Below are 23,024 nucleotides of genomic sequence, written 5' to 3' on the forward strand. Positions count from 1 at the left end.
TCCTGCATAATATCCCTGAATATCGACCACATCCCATGGTACATTTTCCTTCAAAAGGACATCCCAATTTACACTCCCAAGTTCTCTCCTTATAGCCTCTTAGTTAGCCCTTCCCCAAATTGAAAAACCTCTTGTCCTCTCTGCACCTGTCCCTGTCCAAGACAATTTTAAATTTTATGGAGCAATGGTCACTGTCCCCCAAATGCTCACCCACCAATTGATCCTTCACCTGTCCGGTTCATTTCCTAAAACTAGATCTAACATGGCATTCCCTCTAGTCGGACCTGTCAACATACTGCGTCAGTAATCCCTCCTGGACACATTTAACAAATTCCGTCCCATCTAAACCTTTGGCACTAAGCAGGTTCCAGTCTATATTTGGGAAGTTGAAGTCTCCCATTATAACAACCCTGTTATTTATGCTTCTCTCCAAACACTGCCTGCCAATCTGCTCCTCTATATGTCTACTGCTACCGGGGGGGCCTATAGAATACTCCTAGTAGAGTAACGTCTCCTTTATTGTTCCTTACCTCCACCCATACGGACTCTAGAGATGATCCTTCTACAACATCCATCTTTTCCACAGCCGTAACAGTGCCCCTGACCAGTATCGCCACCCCTCCACCTCTTCTCCTCCTTCCCTTTCCCTCTTAAACACCGAAAACCACGAATATTCCAATATCCACTCCTCTCCTGACGTCAGCCACGTCTCAGTAATAGCCACGATATCAGAGTCCCCCATACTTATCCAAGCCCTCAGTTCATCCCCTTTATTCCTGACACTACTTGCATTTAAGTAAACACACTTTAGTCCATCTACCTTACTACTTTTACAGCCTGTATTCTGCTTCTCCTTCCCCAAAACCTCTCTACCTTTTTGATCTAACTTTTCCCCATCCCCTTCTTCCTCTGACCTACTCCTCCGGTTCCTCTTCCCCCTCACAAACTAGTTTAAACCCTCCTGTACCACCTTAGCAAATCTCGCCGCAAGGATATTGGCCCCCTTCTGGTTCGGGTGTAATCCGTCCTCTCCGTGAAGGTCCCACCTTCCCGAGAAGAGATCCCAATGATACAGAAATCTAAAACCCTCCCTCCTGCACCAACTTCTCAGCCACACATTTATCTGCCACCTCCTTCTATTGCTACCTTCACTATTACGTGGCACTGGCAGAAATCCCGAGATTGCTACCCTTGAGGTCCTGTTGCTCAATTTTCTGCCTAGCTCCCTGAACTCACTCTTCAGGACCTCATCCCCCTTCCTACTATGTCATTGGTGCCAATATGGACCACAACTTCTGGCTGCTCTCCCTCCCACTCAAGAATTCTGTGGACCCGATCAGTGACATCCCGGACCCTGGCACCTGGGAGGCAACATACCATCCGGGATTAATGCTCACTGCCACAGAACCTCCTGTCTGTTTTCCTGACTATCGAGTCCCCTATCACTACCGCATGTCTCTTTCCCACCCTTCCCTTCTGAGCAGCAGTACCAGCCCCAGAGCCAGAGACCTGGTAACTGCAGCTAGGCCCTGCAGGTCATCCTCCTCTACAGCTTCCAAGGAAGAAAACTTGTTACTGAGGGGAACAGCCTCCGGGGCTCTCTGTCCTGCCTGCTTGCCTGACTTCTTCTTCCTCTTCCCTCCCCTGACCGTCACCATTCTATCTGCCTCCTGAACCTCAGATGTACCTACCCTCAGGGGGGTGACTGTCACCTGATGCACCGTGTCTACATAACTCTCTCCCTCCCAAATGCTGCGCAGTGTTTGTAGCTGCGACTCCAGCTCATCAACTCTGAGCCGAAGTTCGTCCAGCCTCAAGCACTTACTGCAGATGTGGCCATCTTGGACCGCAGAAAGGTCCACGAGTTCCCACATCAAGCAGCACCAGCACAACACCATGTCCTCCATCTGACTACCTTTTTTTCCCCTAGTTAGTCCCACCTACAAATCGATAATGACCAAAAGCTAAACATTGCCTTTACCTACTTACCAGCTACTTACCCTCCTTGCCGAAGCCCCTTGAGCCAAAGCCCAGAACACCCTACTGCCACTCACTCAGCTGCCCGCTCCGACGCTGCCGCTCTATAGGCTGTTTCTTTTTTAAGCTGCCCGCGCCGCGCCTGCGCAGTCCAGCCCCCACTCGACTACTTAAAAAACTTACTAAAAAATCGAACCTTACACTAAAAACCCTAGAAAAACTATCCCTTACATCCAAAAACCCTAATAAAAGTGATAAACAGAGAAAACACTTAGCTGTTCCGAAGTCCTCCGACCGAAGCTCGAGTCCTCCGAGTTTTTTTCTCTCCTTTTTAAGCTGCCCGCGCCGCGCCCTGCGCAGTCCAGCCCCCACTCGACTACCTAAAAACTTATTAAAACTTCTAAAACCTTACACTAAAAACCCTAACAAAACTACCCTTACACCCAAAAACCCTAATAAAGTGATAAACAGAGAAACACTTAGCTGCTCCGAAGTCCCTCCGAATCTCCCCCGATCTCAGTTCCCAATCCTTCTCACACCCACCAGCTACTTAAATTTCCTCACCCACCAGTCTCCTGCTCTGGCCTCTAACCCAACTCTACGCGGCTTCCTAACCCAGATTACAGACCAAGGTGGATGACTGACAATTACCAAACAGTTCACCCTCCGCTTCGGAGACCTCGGGTGCAGAAATTTTTTCAAGTGTATGAAGGGGAAGAACTCACACCATCATTTCAACACCCCCCCTCCCCCACCTCCACTGCACTGCACTTCCAACAGGTGAATAAATCCACGAGACATTCTTGGTCAGAGAATGAGAGATTGCATGAAACACAGCAATACAACACTTGGTACCTGAGCATGCATCTTCCGCTGGGTCAGAAGATGGTGCTTGAGTGGACTCCCAGTTGATGATGCTTTCTGTTCTTTCCTTTGTGGAAGTCTCTATGTCTTGAATAAGGGATCAGAGACACACGACAGTGGAAGCATACAAAAGCAGGTTGACAGACACCTCAACACTTGACATTTCTCCACCCATACCCCCTCGATCCACTACATCCTTGGCGATCTTCTATTATTGTCCACAACTCCACCAAACTTTGTGCTGTCTGCAAACTTACTAAACCCTCACCCCACACACATTTTCATCCGTCATTGACATTATCACAAACAGCAGAGATCCCATTGCGGACAACAACAGGAGACAGCTGGTGAAGAGTTTCGTAGTGAATAGAAATCTGTGACATGTGGTACACTAAAGTAATTAGTGCTGTGGACCACACCGGCGCACAAATAAGTCGGATATCAACGCAGTGGGTATGATCAGTAAATTTGTTTCTGTCATTAAAGTTGGTTCTGTTGCTGATATTGGGGAGGGCAGACTGAGACCACAGCCCATCGATCAGTTGTTAAGATGGGCAGAGGCAATAACAAAGGGAATTTCAGTCTGTTGTGCAAAGTGATGCAGTTTGGTAGGACGAATAAGGGCACGACATACATAACGAACAGTAGCGGACTATTGTGAACAGAGGGCCAACAGAGCACTGATACAAGTATCCTTGATTGTGGCAACACAGGTAGACAAGAAGTGACGGCGGCTTGAGGCATAACTGCCTTCCTTATTCAGAGCACAACATACCAGAGAAGGATGTCTTGGTATAGCCGTGTAGGCAAGATAGTTCCTAGCCAATAGGTTTTGTGAAGTTATGAAGCTGCCTGACCAACATATTGTAGTTTTTTGAAGAAATCCAGGTAGGGTGGAGAAGGGAGAGGCTAGATATTGTGTATTTAGACTTTCAAAAGGCTTCGACAAGGTGCCGCACGATAGACTGATTAATAAGATGAGAAGTCATGGAATTACAGGTAGGATAAACAGAATGGGTGGAGCAGTGGCTGGTTGGCAGGAAGCAAAGGGTGGTAATAAAGGATCATGTTCTAGTTGGCTACCGGTTACAAGTGGTGTTTTGCAGAAGTCGGTGTTGGGGCCTCGTCTTTTTACTTTGTGCATTTACGATTTGGATGATGGAGTAAATGGTTTTGTGGCTAAGTTTGCGGATGACACCAACATAGGTGGAGGTGTAGAGAGTACTGAGGAGACCGGAAGGTTGCAGAGAGACCTTGATAGTTTAGGAGAATGGGCAAGGAAATAGCAGATGAGATTCAATGTTGAGAAATGTGCAGTTGTACACTTTGGGAACAGAAATAAACGGAGAGATTATTATCTAGAAGGACAGAAATTTCAAAGTACAGAAGGTACAAAGGGACTTGGGAGTACTCGAACAGCAGACCTGAAAGGTTAAACACCAGGTCGGATCGGTGGTAAAGAAAGCTAATGCTATGTTGGCATTCATTTCTAGAGTTTTAGTGTTGAAAAGTAAGGAAGTGTTATGAGGCTCTACGGGGCACTCGTGAGGCCTCTTTTGGAATGCTGTGCACAGTTTTGGGCCCCGTATTTGAGGAATGATGTGCTGATGTAAGAGAGGGTTCAAAGGATATTTACGAGGATGATTCCCGGAATACAAGGCTTACGTGTTATGAGCGTTTTGTCGGATCTTGGTGTGTACTCACTGGAGTAGAGAAGAATTAGAGGGTCCCTCATAGAGAGATTTAAATATTGAAAGACTGGACAGAGTAGCTGTGGTCAAGCTGTTTCCCTTGCTGGGTGAGTCCAGGACCAGAGGGCACAATCTAAGAATTAGTTGGTACAGCCTTAAAACAGAGATGAGGAGAAATTTATTTCGCCATAGGGTGGTGAATTTGTGGAATTCCTTGCCTCGTACAGCAGTGGAGGCCAGATCATTGGAGGCTTTTAAGTAAGAGATGGATGGATATTTAAATAGTCGGGTATCAAGGGATATGGGGATAGGCCGGAAATTGGGATTAGGGTTTTTTGCCCACCCAATTTCCCATTTCTTTATATATGTTTTCTTTTTCTTTGGAGCATACCTGATGGCCGAATGGCGTAATTCTGCTCCCTTGTCTTGTGATCTTGTGATCTTGCATTAAGCACTGGTTGACCACAGCTGGAGTACTGCGTACAGCTCTGGTCATCACAGGAAATGAAGTCGAGGTTGCATTGGAGAAGACACAGAGGAGATTCACCAGGATATTACCTGGGATGGAGCAAGTCAGTTAGAAGGAGAGACTGTAATGTCTGGTATTGTTTGCGTTGCAGCAGCTCTTGCTACAGGGGGAGTTGGTGAAAGTACAAAATATATGATTGCAGAAATAGAGCACATGGTAACAAGTTATTTTCTCGTTGCAGATGAGACTGAAACCAGAGACACCGGTTTGCGAGGGAAGATTTAGAGGTGATTCGAAAACAAGTTATTTTTCTCTGAGAAGTGGCTGGAGATTGGAATGCACTGCCTGAGGGTGTGGTGAAGGCATGGAGACAACATTTCACACATATTTAGATAAGCACTTGAATCACCAATGTACAGGACGATTATGCACCAAGTGCTCTTGCATGGGATTCGTACAGATTACGACGATATTCAGCATGGGGATCGTGGGGCCCAAGGGCCTGTGTTGATTGACTACAGAAAGACAGAACGTTTGGGAGGGGTGGATGAGTGCAATACAGAAGCTCATGTTCCTTGACCTTCCATCCCAGTACCTTGGAAAGACCAGCTTTCCTAAAGCTTTGGGCCAATTACCATGACAGTGCCCACTCTGCTACTGCCTGATGGCCTGTCCTGGCTCTGATCCTCAATTTAAAGCACAGAATCCTCCCCCGATCTCAGGTTCCCAATCCTTTTCACGCTACCAGCTACTTCAATTTCCTCACCCACCAATCTCCTGCTCTGCCGCTGACCCAACTCCCATATGGCGTTCCTGGCCCAGATTCTATCCACTATGGATGATTGACAATGACAAAACTGTCATCCTCCTCTCCGGAGACCTCGGGTGCAGAAATTTCAATGTGGTGGAAGAGGTACATCTCACACCATGATTCTCCCCCCACTGCACTGCACGAAAAACAGGTGAATAAATCCACCAGAGGTTCAGGTCACAAGAGTGAGAGATTGGATGAAACCCCAGCGACACAAGACTTGGTACCTGAGGATGTATCTTCGCGGGGTCAGAAGATGTTTCCTGAGTGGACTCTTCATTTGATGACGTTTTCAGCTGTTCCTTTGTGGAAGTCTCCATGTCTTGAATAAAGGAACAGAGACGCATGACAACTAAATCATACAGACAAGTTGTCGGACTGTTATCATATAAACCTGTTGACGGACACCTCACACTTGACGTTTCTTCACCCGTACCCCTCGCATATCCACTATATTGGCAATCTTCTACGATGTCTTTAACTCCACCAATCTTTGTGAAGACTGAAAACTTACTGAACCACCACCCCACACACACTTTCATCCTTCATTGACATTATCACAACAGCAGAGGCCCATTGCGGACCCTAATAGGAGATAACTGGTGAACAGTTGTTTTATGATTGGAAACCTGTGACTTATGGAACACTAAAGGGATCGGTGCTGGGGCCCCACACCAGTGCATTAATGAGTTGGATATCAGCGTAGTGAGTATGATCAGTAAATTTGCATCTGACATGAAAGCTGATTCTGTTGTTGATATTGGGAAGGACAGAACTGAGCCCACAGCCCATCGATCAGTTGGTAAGATGACTAGAGCAATGACAAAGGGAATTTCAGTCTGTCGTGCATAGTGATTGCAGTGTGGTAGGATGAATAAGGGCAGGATATGCATAATGAACGTAGCGGACTATTGAGGACAGAGGGACAACAGGGTACAGATTCCAACTATCCCTAAACGTGGCAGCACAGTTTGACAGGAAGTGACGGCGGATTAGGGGAAAACTTCCTTCCTTTTTCAGAGGCTAAAATACCAGAGAAGAAGGTCTTGGTGCAAGTCTAAAAGCATCAGTTGACCACAGTTGAGTACGGCGTACAGTCGTGATCATCACAGTATATGAAGGCGAGTTGCATTGGATCGTGTACAGAGGAGATTCACCAGAATATTCCCTGGGATGGAGAGTTTCCGTTAGAGTGAGAGATTTGAATGGCTGTGATTCTTTTCCTTGCAGCAGAAGGGGCTGAAGGGGAAGCTGGTGGAAGTACAAAATGTATGATGGGCACAAATAGAGCAGATGGTAACAACTTACTTTCTCATTGCAGAGGTGACTGAAACAGCAGAACATTGGTTTAGTGCGGGAGATTTAGAGGTGACTGAAAAATATATTTTTCTCTGTGAGAGGGTGGCTTCAGATTGGGACGCACTGCCTGACGGTGTGGTGAAGGCATAGAGACAACATTTCATGCATCGTAGGCAAGCCCTTGAATCACTAAAGAACAAGCAGTTATGGACCAAGTGTTGTTCAATGAGATTCGCTTAGATTGGGAAGATATTCAGCACTGCGATGGTGGACAAAAGGTCCTGTGTAGATTGACGACCAGACAGAGAAAGCGCGCACGAGGGTTATCTTGAGTGGGAATGTAGATGAGTGCAATTCAGAGGGAGAGGATTTAGAGTGGGTGGGGAGAAATGAGATTAGTGCGTGTGAAAAAGGAGAATGAGTGGGAATGTGTGAGTGTTTAGGAGAGACAGAGTGAGGCAGAACGTGTGAAAAAGTAAATTCGAGAAATTATCAAGAGAGTTTGGTTTTTTGTGTATGCGTGTGAATGAAAGAGAGATACAAGGACAGAGACAGAAAGATTGTCAGTATATTAGAGGGTTAGAGTGACAGACGGATTGGTTATAGGAGAGACACAGTGACAACGATTGTGAGAGAACAAATGTGTGATGTTACAAGGTGGGACATAAAGAATGTTCACAAAAAAGAGACAGCTGTTCAGGTCATAGATGACTCAAAGTGGCATAACGGGTAAATAGGTTGGTGAAGATTCATGTGGTACCCTTGTCTCCACAGGTCGGAGAATGGAAGATCAAAGTTGAGACACTGAGTTGCAAACTTGAGTTTCACCAGAATATTGCCTGGATTGGTCGACTTGTGCCAGCGAGAGTGATTGGAGAGGCTGCGTTTTGTTGTACCGGGAGCAGAGGAGGCCGAGTTCTGACCTGATGTGTCGTATGCAAAGTTGAGGCAAAGACAGGAAGTATCCTTTTCCCATGAGAACGTATAAAAATAAAAAAGCAGTGGCTGAAGTGAGACGAAGGAGATTGAAGAGTGGTTCAGAAGAAATTTGTTTTCCAGACAGAGAGCGTTTGATATGTGGAATGCACTGCTAGAGGAGGAGGTGTAATCGGATGCAATCATTATGTTTCAGAGGCAATGAGATGGGCACTGGAATAAGCAAGACAGGGAAGGAATGAGACTTAATGTGGGCTAAATGGGATGAGTGCAGTGGGCATAAACATCGGTGTGGACACCTGTGTGCTGTCAGAGTCTGTGACGCTCAGCAGGTCAGACAGCATCAGCAAAGAGAAATAAAGTTGAAGGTTGAAGTCCCTTTACCAGCGGATATATTTGTGTGGTTCAGCCACATATTTAGCTCATCCTCAGAACTAATGAGCTACACCTTCTTCTGTCAGTGGTGAGAGGGTGAATATCGACTCTGGGGGCTCCCACGATGTCGCATCAGCACTGATGTTCATGTGACAGAACATATCTGACGGAGGGGCTGAACCTCCGCTGACAGAGGGAAGACTGCAACATTCTCACCTTCATCGGAGGTAGTCTGAGATTCGTTGCCTGGAGCGGACCCGGAGAGTCCATCTGAAACAGAGACAGTGAGAGTGTCCCTGGAATACTGAGGGAATATAGAGATGGCGGACATATGCACCACCTCTGCCCAGAGCTTCATACCCAGTAAAACACATACTCTTCCCCTTCCCCAAGCACACTCGCCACACCTAATCCCCGAGATAAGCAGAGAACACAATACAAACACGCAAAGGCATTACTCGAGATACATATGTTTTTTTTTTCACCAGCAGGCTTGTGTCTGTGTTGGAGCTGCATTCTCAGAACGCCAGGTCACTGCTCAAACCAGGACACTGGCAAGAGCCCAATGAGAGTCACTCAGCACTTGCTGAGTCCTTCTCTGGACAGCTCTGTGCGTGTTCTCTTGGAGGGTGGGCAGGGCAGACTGTGTTCCTGTTTTGTCTGTTGGGTGTGGATATGACTCCAGACTCGTGTCCGTGTAAGGGTAACTAATTTAAAGATCAAAGGAATTTACATCGTCCCTCTGATAGTTCACTCTATACATTAACATTTCTTGATATATCCACCTTGTTCGATCAAGAACCCTGACCTGCCCCAGGGATCTCCTGAAGCCCATGTTTCTTGACCTTCTAAACCATTCCCTAGTAACCTTTTCTCGAGAAGACCATATGTCTCTAGATTTGGGCCAATTACCCCGACAGTGCCCACTCTCCTGCTGCTGCTGGACTGTACAGGCTCCGACTTCAACTGAAAGGCTCAGAATCCTCCCCGATCTCAGTTCCCAATTCTTCTCACGCCACCAGCTACTTCAATTTACCACCCACCAATCTCCTGCTCTGGCCTCTGACCCAACTCCACATGGCTTCCTGACCCTGATCAGTCCAAGGTGGATGACTGACCATTACCAAACAGTTCTCCCTCCTCCTCGGAGACCTCAGGTGCAGAAATTTCCCATGTGATGAAGGGGAACAACTCACACCATCATTCACCTCCCACGTCCAACAGGTGAATTAGTCCACGAGACGTTCTCGGTCAGAGAATTGAGATTGAATGAAACCCAGCGAAACAAACACTTGGTACCTGAGAATGTACTTCCCGCTGCGTCAGAAGATGATTCTTGAGTGGAATCGCCAGTTGATGATGCTTTCAACTGTTCCTTTGTGGAAGTCTCCATGACTTGAATAAAGCAACACATACACAAGACAGTGAAAGCATATAAACAGGTTGTCGGACAGCTCACACATGACATTTCTCCACCCATACCCCCACATATCCTCTGGATTCTTTGGCAATATTCTACACTGTCCACCACTCCACCACATCTTTGTGTGGTCTGCAAACTTACTGAACCCTCACCCACACACATTTTCATCCTTCATTGACATTATCACAAACAGCAGATATCCCAATTGCGGACCCCAAACTGGAGACAGCTGGTGAATATTTTCCTTGTGATTGGAAAACCTGTGACATGTGGTACACTAAAGTAATTGGTGCTGGGGCCCACACCGCGCACAAATAAGTCGGATATCAACGCAGTGGGTATGATCATAAATTGCATCTGTCATTAAAGTCGTTTCTATTGCTGATATTGGGAGGGAAAGACTGAGGCCACAGCCCATCGATCAGTTGGTAAAATTGGCAGAGCAATGACAAAGGGAATTTCAGTCTGCTGTGCAAAGTGATGCCGTTTGGCAGGACGAATAAACGTAGGATATACACAATGAAACGTAACGGACTATTGAGGAACAGAGGGACAACAGAGCACAGATACAAATTTCCCAGAAAGAGGCAAAGCATGCAGACAGGAAGTGACGGCGGCTTAGGGGATAACTGCCTTCCTTATTCAGAGCAAAAAATACCAGAGGAGAAAAGACTTGATACAATTGTATAAAGCATTACTTGCATAAACATCGGTGTGGACACCTGTGTGCTGTCAGGAATCTGTTGACGCTCAGCAGGTCTGACAGCATCAGTAAAGAGAAATAAAGTTGAAGTTATAAGACCCGTTATCAGCAGATATATTTCTGTGGTTTCGCCACAGATTTAGCTCATCCTCAGAACTAATGAGATAAACATTCTTCTGTCAGTGATGAGCGTGTGAAGATCTAAACTGGGGGCTCCCATACTGTCAGCGTCAAGACCTAGGGACAGAACACACCTGAGCTGAGGGTTGAACCTCCGCTGACAGACGGAAGATTGCGACATTCTCACCTTCAATGGATGTAGTCTGAGATTCGGTTACTGGTGCGGGCCCGGCGAGTCCCTCCTGAAATTCAGACAGTGAGAGTGTCTCTGGAATACTGAGGGAATATGCAGAGGGCGGACAAGTTCACCACCTCCGCCCCAGAACCTCAGACACCACTAAAACACATAATCTCACCTACCCCAGGCTAGTCACTAATGAACAGTAGCAGTCTATTGAGTAACAGAGTGATAACAGAGCCCAGATACAAGTATCCCTGAATGTCTCAACACAGGCAGACAGGAAGCGATGGCGGCTTAGGGATAACTGCCTTCCTGATTCAGAGCACAAAATACCAGAGAAGGAAGGTCTTGGTACAACTGCATAAGGCATTGGTTGACCACAGTTGGAGTACTGCGTACAGCTGTGGTTCATCACAGTAAATGAAGGCGAGGTTGCATTGGAGAAGATGCAGAGGTGATTCACCAGGATATTACCTGGGATGGAGCGTGTCAGTAGAAGGAGAAACTGCAATATCTTGGATTTTTCTCTTTCAGCAGAAGCTACTGAAGGGGGAGTTTGTGGAAATACAAAATATATGATTGGCAGAAATAAAGCTAACGGTAAGAACATATGTTCTCACTGCAGAGGTGACTGAAACCAGAAGAAAACCGGTTTGGTCGGGAAGATTTAGAGATTGATTGGAAAAACCATTTATTTTTCTCTGGGAGGGTGGCTGGAGGTTTGGATGCACTGCCTGAGGGTGTGATGAAGCATGGGAGACAACATTTCACACAAGCAACTTGAATCACCAATGATACAGACGGTTATGGACCCAAGTGCCCTTACATGGATTCATACAGATTACGACGATATTCAGCATGGGGTTCGGAGACCCAAGGGCCTGTGCTGATTGTCTACAGAAAGAGAGAGCGCTGGGGAGAGGTGACTGATAGAGAGAGAAATTATTAAAAGGGAATGGGCGGAAATGGAATTTAGTGAATGTGAAATAAGAGAATGAATGGGGAAAGTGAGAGAAATTAGGAGAGACAGAGTGAGGCAGAACGTGTGACAGAATGAACTTCGAGAAATTATCAAGAGAGTTTAGTTTGTATGTGTGTGTGAATGAGGGAGAATGAGACAAGGACAGAGACAGAAAGATTGTGAGTATATCATAGGGATAGACTTACAGGCGGAGTGGGTGATAGAGGAGACTGACTAAGATTGTGATGAGAACAAATGTGTGAAGTTACATGGTGGGACATGAAGGAATGTTCACAAAAAAATAGACACCGGTGCAGGTCGATAGATGTCACAAAGTTGCATTACAGGTGGATAGGTTGGTGAAGATGTCATGTGACACCCTTGGCTCCACAGGTTGGAGCAAGGACGATCAAATTGAGACACTGATTTGCAACTTGAGTTTTACCAGAATGTTCCCTGATTTGGTCGGCTTGTGCCAGCGGGAGTTATTGGAAAGGCTGGGTTTGTTGTACTGGGAGTAGGGGAGGCCGAGTTCTGACCTGATGTGTAGTATGCTAGATTGAGCATAGACAGGAAGTATCCTTTTCTCATGAGAACGATATCAGAAACAAAAGGCAGAGGCTGAAGTGAGACGAAGGAGATTGAAGAGTGATCGGAAGAAATCTGTTTCACAGAAAGGAGCGTTTGATATCTGGGATATACTCCTAGATGAGGTGGTTGAATCAGATCCAATCATTATGTTGATGAGACAATAAGATGGGCACTGGAATAAGCAAAGCAGAGAAGGAATGAGACCTGATGTGGGCAAATGGAATGAGTGCAGATGGGCATAAACGTCGGTGTGGACACCTGTGTGCTGTCAGAGTCTGTGACGCTCAGCAGGTCTGACAGCATCAGCAAAGAGAAATAAAGTTGGTTGGAAGATCCTTTACCAGCTGGTATATTTGTGTTGTTCCGCCACAGATTTAGCCCATTACTCAGAATTAATTAGCTAAAACTTGTTCGTCAGTGGTGAGAGGATGAAGATAGACTCTGGGGGCTCCCACAATTGTCAGGGTCAGCACTGATGTTCATGTGACAGAACACATCTGACGGAGGGGTTGAACCTCCGCGGACAGAAGGAAGAATGCAACGTTCTCACCTTCATTCGGAGGTAGTCTGAGATTCGGTTCCTGGAGCGGGCCCGGAGAGTCCATCTGAAACACAGATAGTGAGAGTGTCCCTGGGATACTAAGGGAATATGGATGAGGGCGGACATATGCGCCACCCCTGCCAGGAGGTTCTCACACCACTACAACCCATAATTCAATTCACTATTCCCGGGTTCAGCAGAGCACTCAGCACAGACACGCAGAAGCAGTTCTCGAGATACATATGGCTTATTCACCAGCAGCCTCGTTTCGGTGTTCAGGCTGCATTGTCATTACGCCAGGTCACTGCTCACACCAGATAATGGAAAGAGCCCAGAGTCACGCAGCACGTGTTCAGTGCTTCTCTGGACAGCGGCCTGTATGCCCTCTTGGAGAGTGGCCAGCGCAGACCGTGGTCCTGTGTGTCTGTTCTGTGAATGTGAATCCAGACTCGTGTCCAGCTATGTTTATCTAATTTAACGATCACGGGCGTTTACATGAGTCACTGGAATCGCTCACTCAGTCATTAACATTCTTAATATCCCAGCTGTTCGTTCGTCAGCCAGACCTGCACCAGGGATCTTCTGAAGCCTATGTTTCTCAACCTTCCAACCCATGCCGTAGTAACATTGACAAGAACAGGTTTCTCGAGCTTTGGGCCAATTACCTGACAGTGCCCACTCTCCTGCTGCTGCTGGCCTGTCCTGTCTCTGCTTCTCAATTTAATGCGCAGAATCCTCCCCCTATCTCAGTTCCCAATATTTCTCACGCTGCCAGGATACTTCAACTTCCCCACCCACCAATATCCTGCTCTGGTTTTCTGACCCAAATCCACATGGTATTTCATGACCGAGATTCAACTCAAGGTGAATGATTGACAATGACAAACTGTTCACCCTCCTCTCCGGAGGCCTCGAGTGCTGAAATTTCTATGTGGTGGATAGAAACATCTCACACCATGATTCTCCCCCCACTGCACTAGCACGAGAAACAGGTGCATAAGTTACCAGAGGTTCAGGTCACAGAGTGAGAGATTGAATGAAACTCCAGCGATCGGTACCTGAGGATGTATCTCCCGCTGGCTCAGAAGATGTTTTCCTGAGTGGACTCTTCTGTGATGATGCTTTCAGAAGTTCCTTTGTGAGAGTCCTCATGTCTTGATAAAGAAACAGAGACGCAAGACAACGAAAGTATATAAACCTGTTATCGGACACCTCACACTGACATTTATCCACCCGTACCCTCGCATATCCACTATATCCTGTGGTAATCTTCTACAATGTTCACGACACCACCAATCTTGTGTGGTCTGCAAACTTACTAAACACCACCCCACCCATACTTTCATCCGTCATTGACGTTATGACAAACAGCAGAGGTCGATTGCGAACCTTAATAGGATGCAGCTGATGAACAGTTGCTTTCTGTTTGGAGAACTGTGACTTGAGGAACATTAAAGGAATTGGTGATGGGGCCCACACCAGTGCATTAATGAGTCGGATATCAACGTAGTGAGAATATCAGTAAACTTGCACCTGACATGAAAGTTGGTTATGTTGTTGATATTGGGAGGGGCTGACTGAGGCCACAGCCCATAGATCAGTTGGTAAGATGACTAGAGCAATGACAAAGGGAATTTCAGTCTGTCGTGCATAGTGATGCAGTGTGGTAGGATGAATAATGGCAGGATATGCATAATGAACGGTAGCGGACTATTGAGGAACAGAGGGACACCAGGGTACAGATCCAACTATCCCTGAACCGTGGCAGCAAAGTTTGAAAGGAAGTGACGGCGCATTATGGGAAAACTTCCTTCCTTTTTCAGAGGACAAAATACCAGAGAAGGAAGGTCTTGGTGCAAGTGTAAAAGCACTTGGTTGATCACAGCTGGAGTACTCCGTACAGTTGTGGTCATCATAGTATATGAAGGCGAGGTTGTATTGGATCAGGTGCAGAGGAGATTCACCAGGAGATTACCTGGGATGGAGCGTTTCCGTTAGAGTGAGAGATTTGAATGGCTTGTGATTCTTTTCCTTGCAGCAGAAGAGGCTGAAGGGGAGTTGGTGGAAGTACAAAATGTATGATGGGCACAAATAGAGCAGATGGTAAGAATTTATTTTCTCATTGCAGAGGTGACTGAAACCAGACAACAGAGGTTTAGCGCATGAGATTTAGAGGAGACTGAAATAAAAAAATATTTTTCTGTGTGAGGGAGGCTGGAGATTGGGACGAACTGTTTGACGGTGTGGTGAATGCATGGACACAACATTTCACACATATTAGACAAGCTGTTGAATCAGCACGGTACAGGTGGTTATGGAGCAAGTTCACTCAGATTGGGACGATATTCATCACTACGATGCTGGACAAAAGGGCTTGTTCTGATTGACGACCAGACAGAATGGCCACGCACGGGGGGTATCTTGAGCGGGGATATTGATGATTGCAATTCGGAGGGAGAGGATTTAGAGGTGGGTGGCGAGAATGAGATTAGTGCGCGTGAAAGAGGAGAATGAATGGGAACGTGTGAGTGATGAGGAGAGACAGAGTGAGACAAACGTGTGAGAGAGTGAATTCGAGAAATTATCAAGAGAGATTGGTTTGTATGTGTGCTTGTTCATGATAGATAGAGACAAGAACAGAGACAGAAAGATTGTCAGTATATCAGAGGGATAGCGTGACAGGCGGAGTCGGTGATAGAGGAGAAACAGTGACAAAGATTGTGAGAGAACAAATGTGTGATATTGGTGGACATGAAGGAATATTCGCAAAAAAAGAGACACCGGGTACAGGTCCACGGATACCTCAAAGTGGCATCACAGGTGGATAGGTTGGTGAAGAAGTCATGTAGCACCCTTGTCTCCACAGGTCGGAGCAAGGAAGATCAAAATTGAGACACAAAGTTGCCACTTGAGTTTCACCAGAATGTTCCTGGATTGGTCGACTTGTGCTAGCGAGAGCGATTGGAGAGTGTGTTTTGTTGACTCCGGAGCAGAGGAGGCCGAGTTCTGCCCTGATGTGTGGTATGCAAGATTGAGACAAATGCAGGAAGTGTCCTTTTCCCATGAGAAGGATATCAGAAACCAAGGGAGAGGCTGAAGTGAGACGAGGAGATTGGAGGGGGATCGGAAGATTTTTTTTCCAGACAGAGACCGCTTGATATCTGGAATGCACACCCAGAGGAGGCGGTGGAATCAGATGCAATCATTATGTTCATGAGGCAATGAGACGGGTACTTGAATAAGCAAGGCAGGGAAGGAATTAGACCTAATGTGGGCAAACGTGATGAGTGCAGATGGGCATAAACATCGGTGTGGACACCTGTGTGCTGTCAGAGTCTGTGACACTCAGCAGGTCAGACAGCATCAGCAAAGGGAAATAAAATTAAAGGTTGAAGACCCTTTACCAACGGATACGTTCCACCACAGAGTTAGATCTTCAACGGATGTAGTCTGAGATTCGGTTCTTGGAGCGGGCCCGGAGAGTCCATCTGAAACACAGACAGTGAGAGCGTCCCTGAGATACTGAGGGAATATGGGGATGGTGGACCTATGCACCACTCTACCCAGAGCTTCAGACACTAATATAACACATAATACTCCTCCCCTACCCCAGGGCACTACCCAGACAAATCACCAGAATTAGCGGAGAACACAACACAGACACGCATTGGCAGTACTCGAGATACATATGGCTTTTCACCATCAGCTTGGTTTCTGTGTTGAAGCTGCATTGTCAGAACGCCAGTTCCAGTGCTCACACCAGGACACTGTCGAGAACTAATTAAGAGTCACTCAGCACGTGTTCAGTGCTTCTGTGGAAAGCTGTGGGTGTGTTCTCTTGGAGGGTGGGCAGGGAAGGCTCTGTTCCTGTTTTGTCTGGTGGATGTGGATTTTACTCCAGACTCGTGCCTATGTAAGGGTACTAATTGCAAGATCAAAGGCATTCACATAGTTCCTCTGATCGTTCACTCAGTCATTAACATTTCTTGATATTCCCGCCTGTTCAGCCATCAGTCCAGACCTGCCCAGGGATTTCCTGAAGCCCATGTTTCTTGACCTTCCAACCATTCCCTAGTAACCTTTCTCGAGAAAGACTAGATTTTCTCTAGCTTTGGCCAAACACCCCGACAGTGTCCACTTTCCTGATGCTGCTGGACTGTCCAGGCTCCGATCGTCAATTGAAGGCGCAGAATCCTCCCCCGATCTCAGTTCCCAATCCTTCTCACGCCACATGCTACTTAAGTTTCCTCACCCATCAATCTCCTGCTCAAGCTGATGACCCAACCCCACATGGCTTCCTGACCCAGATTCAGTCGAAGTTGGATGTTTGACAATCACTAAACAATTCACGCTCTTCTTCGGAGACCTGGGTGCAGAAAATTTCCATGTTGGCGACGGGGAACACCTCACACCATCATTCAGCCCCTATTGCACTGCACGAACAACAGATGAATAAGTCCAGGAGAGGTTCTAGGCCACAGAGTGAGCTATTTAATGAAACCCCAGCGACACAAACACTTGCTACCTGAGGATGTATCTCCCTCTGGGTCAGAAGATGGTTCCTGAGAGGACTCTCCATTTGATGATGCTTTCATCTGTTCCTTTGTGGATGTTTCTATGTCTTCAATAAATGACAGTGACAGTGAAAGCATTTTTACAGGTTATCGGACACCTCACACTTGACATTTCTCCACCCGTACCCGTCGCATATCCATTATCTCCTTTGGCAATGTTCTACACTGTCCTCATCTCCATCAATCTTTGTGTGGTCTGAAAACTTACTAAACCCCCAACTCTCACACATTTTCACCCGTCATTGACATTATCACAAACAGCAGAGATCCCATTGCGGACCCTGAAAGCAGACTGCTGGTGAAGAGTTGCTTTGTGATTGGAAACCTGTGACTTGTGGTACACCAAATGGATTTGTGCTGGGGCCCACACCAGTGCCCATATGAGTCCGATATCATCGTAGTGAGTATGATCAGTACATTTGCATCTGATATTAAAGTTGGTTCTGTTGTTGATATTGGGAGGGACAGACGGAGGCTGGAGGCCATTGATCAGTTCGTACGATGGACAGAGCAATGACACAGGGCATGTCAGTCTTTTGTGCAACGTAATGTAGTTTGTTTGGATTAATAAGGACAGGACCTACATAATGAACAGTAGCGGGTTATTGAGGAGCCGAGGGACACCAGGATACAAACCAAAGTATCCCTGAAAGTGGCAGCTCAGATAGACAGTAAGAGACAGCAGCTCAGAGGACAAAATGCCAGAGCAGGGAGGTCTTGGTACAACTGTATAAAGCATCGGTTGACCATACCTGGAGCACTGCGTGCAGTTGTGGTCATCACAGTACATGAAGGTGAGGTGCATTGGATCGAGTGCAGAGGAGATTAACCAGGATATACCTGGTTATGGAGCGTTTGCAGTTTAGAACGAGAGACTGCGATGTCTAGGATTGTTTGCCAGGCAGCAGAAAAGGCTGAAGGGGGAGTTGATGGAAGGACAAAATATATGATGGGCATGAATTAGAGCAGATGGTAAGAACTTATTTTCCATTGCAGATGTGGCTGAAACAAGGGAACTTCGATTCAGTACAGGTGATTTCGAGGTGATTGGAAAAACTTATTTGTTTTTCTCTGAGTTTGTGGCTAGAGATTAGGATGCACTGCCTGAGGGTGTGGTCAAGGCAAGGAGACAACATTCACACATATTTAGAGAAGCACTTGAATAACCAAGGTACAGACGGTAATGCACCATGTGTTGTTCAATGGGATTAATTCAGATTGGGACAATATTCAGCACTGGGATGGTGGGCCAAGACCCTGTGCTGACCGACTACCAGAAAGAGAGAGCGCCCACGAAGGGTATGGTGTTTGGCGTGTAGATGAGTGCAATAAAGAGAGAGAGAGGATTTAGAGGTGGGTGGTGAGAAATGAGATTAGTGAGTGTGAAAGAGGAAAATGAATGGGAAAAGTGTTAGTGTTCAGGAGAGACAGAGTGAGGCAGAACATGTGAGAGAGTGCATCCTAGAAATTATTAAGAGAGTTTGCTTGTTGTGTGCGTGTGAATGAGATAGAGAGACAAGGACAGACACAGAAAGATTGTCAGGGTATTCAGAGGGAAAGTGGTGACAGATGGAGTGGGTGAGGAGTTGACATGGTGACTGAGATTGTGAGAGAACAACGTGTGAAGGTACGTGAGGGGACATGAAGAAATGTTAATAAAAGATACACCGTTACAGGTCAATAGATACCTAAAAGTGGCATCACAGGTCTATAGGGTGGCGAAGAAGTCATGTGGCACCCTTGTGTCCATAGTTCAGAGCATAGAGTATCAAAGTTGAGACACTGTGTTGCAAACTTGAGTTTCACCAGAATATTGCCTGTATTGGTCGACTTGTGCCAGCGGGAATGATTGGAGAGGCTGGGGTTGTTTGTCCCGGGAGACGAGGAGGCCGAGTTGCGACCTGATGAGATGCATACAAGATTGAGGCAAAGACAGAAAGTATCCTTTTCCCATGAGAAGGATATCAGAAACAAGAAGGCAGAGGCAGAAGTGAGATGAAGGAGATTGAAGAGGGATCGGAGGAAAATTGTTTTCCAGTCAGATTGTGTTTGATATCTGGAATGCACTGCCAGAGGAGGCTGTGGAATCAGATCCGATCATTATGTTGATGATGCAATGATATGGGCTCTTGAATAAGCAAGGCAGAGAGGGAGATATACCTAATATGGGCAAATAGGATGAGTGCAGATGGTGTGGACACATGTGTGCTGTTAGAGTCTGTGACACTCAGCAGGTCAGACGGCATCAGCAAAGAGAAATAACATTGTAGGCTGAAGTCCCTTTACCAGGGGATATATTTCTGTTATTCCGACACAGCTTTAGCCAGTCCTCAGAACTAATGAGCTAAACGTTGTTTTGTCAGTGGTGAGAGGGTGAAGATTGACACTAGAGGTTCCGACAATGTAAGGCTCAGCACTGATGTTCATGTGACAGAACAAATCTGACGGAGGGGTTGAACCTCAGAGGGAAGACTGTAACGTTCTCACCTTCATCGGCGGTAGTCTGAGATTCGGTTTCTCTTGCGGGCCTGGAGAGTCCATCTGAACCACAGACAGTGAAGTGTCCCTGGGATACTGAGGCAAGATGTAGAGGGCGGACATATGTACCACCTCTGCCCAGACGGTTCACACACCACTACAACCCATAACCTGCCCTAGCCAGGCCACTCAGTTCACGAAACTGGTGTCAGCATGGAACTCAACACATACACGCAGAGGCAGTTGCCGAGATACATATGGCTTATTCACCAGCAGCCTCGTTTCTGTGTTGAAGCTGCATGTCAGAACGCCAGGTCACTGCTCACACCAGCACACTGGCAAGAGCCCAAGAGTCACTCAGCACTTGTTCTGTGTTTCTGTGGACAGCTGCGTGTGTGTTCTCTTGGAGCGTGGGCAGGGCGGACTGTGGTCCTGTGTAGTCTGGTGGGTGTGGATGTGACTTTAGACTCGTGTGCATGTATGGGTAACTAATTTATAGATCAAAGGCATTCACATAGTCCTTCTGATCGCTCGTTCATCCATTAACATTTCTTGATATCCCCACCTGTTTGGTCATCAGCCCAGACCTGCCCCAGGGATCTCCTGAAGCTCTAGTTTTCTTGACATTCCAACCCATTCCCTAGCAACGTTGGCAAGACAAGATTTCTCGAGCTTTGGTACAATTACCCTGACAGTGCCCATCTCCTGCTTCTGCTGCCCTGTCCTTACTCTGATCCTCAATGTAAGACGCAGAATCCTCCAGCGATCTCAGTTCCTTATACGTCTCACCCCAACAGCTACTTCAATTTCCTCACCCACCAATCCCCTGCTCTAGCCACTGACCCAAATCCTCATGGTTGCCTGACCCAGATGCAGTCCAAGGTGGACGATTGACAATCACCAAACTGTTCACCCTCCTCTTCGGAGACCCCGGGTGCAGAAATTTAACATGTGGTGAAGGGGAACATCTCACAGCATCTTTCACCACTCACTGCTCTGCACGACCAACAGGTGAATAGGTCCACGAGAGTTTCAGGACACAGAGTGAGAGATGAATGAAAACCCAGCGTATGCCACACTTGGTACCTGAGGATGTATCTCCCTTTGGTTAGAGGATGGTTCCTGAGTGGACTCTTCAGTTGATGATGCTTTCAGCTCTTCCTTTGTGGAAGTCTCCATGTCTTGAAAAAACGAACAGAGACACATGACAGAGAATGCATATAACAGGTTGTCGGACAGCTCACACATGACATTTCTCCATCCATACCCGATGCATACCCTCTATATATTTTGGCCACCTTCTGCACTGCCAACAACTCCACCAATCTTTGTGTTGTCTGCAAACTGACAAACACACCCACCCACATTTTCATTCGTCATTGACATTATCACAAACAGCAGAGTTTCCCAGTGCGGACGCTAACAGGAGACAGTGAGTGAAGAGTTGCTTTGTGATTGGAAGCCGGTGACATATGGTACCCCAAAGGAATTGTTGCTGGGGCCTGCACCAGTGCACCAATGAGTCGGATTCAACGCTGTGGGTATGATCAGTAAGTTTGCATTTGACATGAAAATTGGTTCTGTTGCTGATATTGGAAAAGACAGACTGAGGCCAGAGGCCATCGATCAGTTGGTAAGATGGGCAGTATAATGACAAAAGGAATTGCAGTCTGTTGTGCAAAGTGATGCAGTTTGGTAGGACGAATAAGTGTAGGACTTACACAATGAACAGTAGCGGATTATTGAGAAACAGAGGGAGTCAGGGTGGAGATCCAAGTATCCCTGAAAGTGACAGCACAGGCAGACAGGGAGTGACGGCAGTTTGGAGGATAACTGCCTTCATTATTCTTAGCACAAAATTCCAGAGTAGGGAGGTCTTGTTGCAACTGTATAAAGCATCGGTTGACCACAGCTGGAGTACTTCGTACAATTGTTATCATCATAGTATATGAAGGCGAGGTTGCATTAGAGAGTATGCGGAGGAGTTTCCACAGGATATTGCCTCGGATGGAGCGTTTCAGATCGAAGGAGAGACTGCAAAGGCTGGCATTTCTTCCCTTGCAGCAGAAGAGGCTGCAGGGGATTTTATGAACGTTCAAAATATATAATGGGCAGAACTAGTGCAAATGGTAAGAAATTATATTCTCATTGCAGAGGTGACTGAAACCAGAGAACATCGGTTTGGTACGGGGATTTGGGATGATCGAAAAAATCAATTTACTTTTCTCTGGGAGGGTGGCTGGAGATTCCGATACACCGCCTGAGGGTGTGGTGATGGCATGGAGACAACATTTCACACATATTTTGGACAAGCACTTGAATCAACTAGGTACAGACGGTTATGGACCAAGTGCTCTTCCGTGGGATTCGTACAGATTGGAACGATATTCAGCATAGGGTTCGTGGGCACAAGGACCTGTGCTGATTAACTACAAGAAAGAGATGAGGGCGGGGGAGTGGGTGTTTGGGGGTAAATGAGTGCAAGAGAGAGAGAGAGTGGATTTAGAGGGGAATGTGGAGAAATGAGATTAGTGAGTGTGAAAGCGGAGAATGAATGGAAAGCTGAGTGATTAGGAGAGACGGAGTGAGGCAGCAACTGTGAACAGTGGATCGAGAAATTATCAAGAGAGTTTGATTTGTGTGTGTGCGTGTGAATGAGGGAGAGATACAAGGACAGAGACAGAAAGATTGTCAGTATATCAGTGTTAAAGAGTGACAGACGGAGTGCCTGGTAGAGGAGACACAGTGACTGAGATGGTGAGAGAGCACACTAACAGGGTGACGAGAAAAAGAAACGAAAAGAACAACAGCTCATATTCTGCTTGGATAGCGAAGTATGAACATTGGCTTTTCCAATTTCAGGTAACCCACACTGCAAGTGATCCTTTCACTTTCATACCAGTCCACTCTGGCTCTCTGTTCACCTTTTCCACCCTGCATGTAATTCCCCAGACTCATCCACTTCCCCACCTGGTCACATCTGCCCATCACACTCATACCTATCCACCAGGGTTTCATCTTCCTTGGTTC

Source organism: Pristis pectinata, chromosome 37 (genome assembly GCF_009764475.1).
Source record: "Pristis pectinata isolate sPriPec2 chromosome 37, sPriPec2.1.pri, whole genome shotgun sequence".
In the NCBI taxonomy this organism is placed as follows: domain Eukaryota; kingdom Metazoa; phylum Chordata; class Chondrichthyes; order Rhinopristiformes; family Pristidae; genus Pristis; species Pristis pectinata.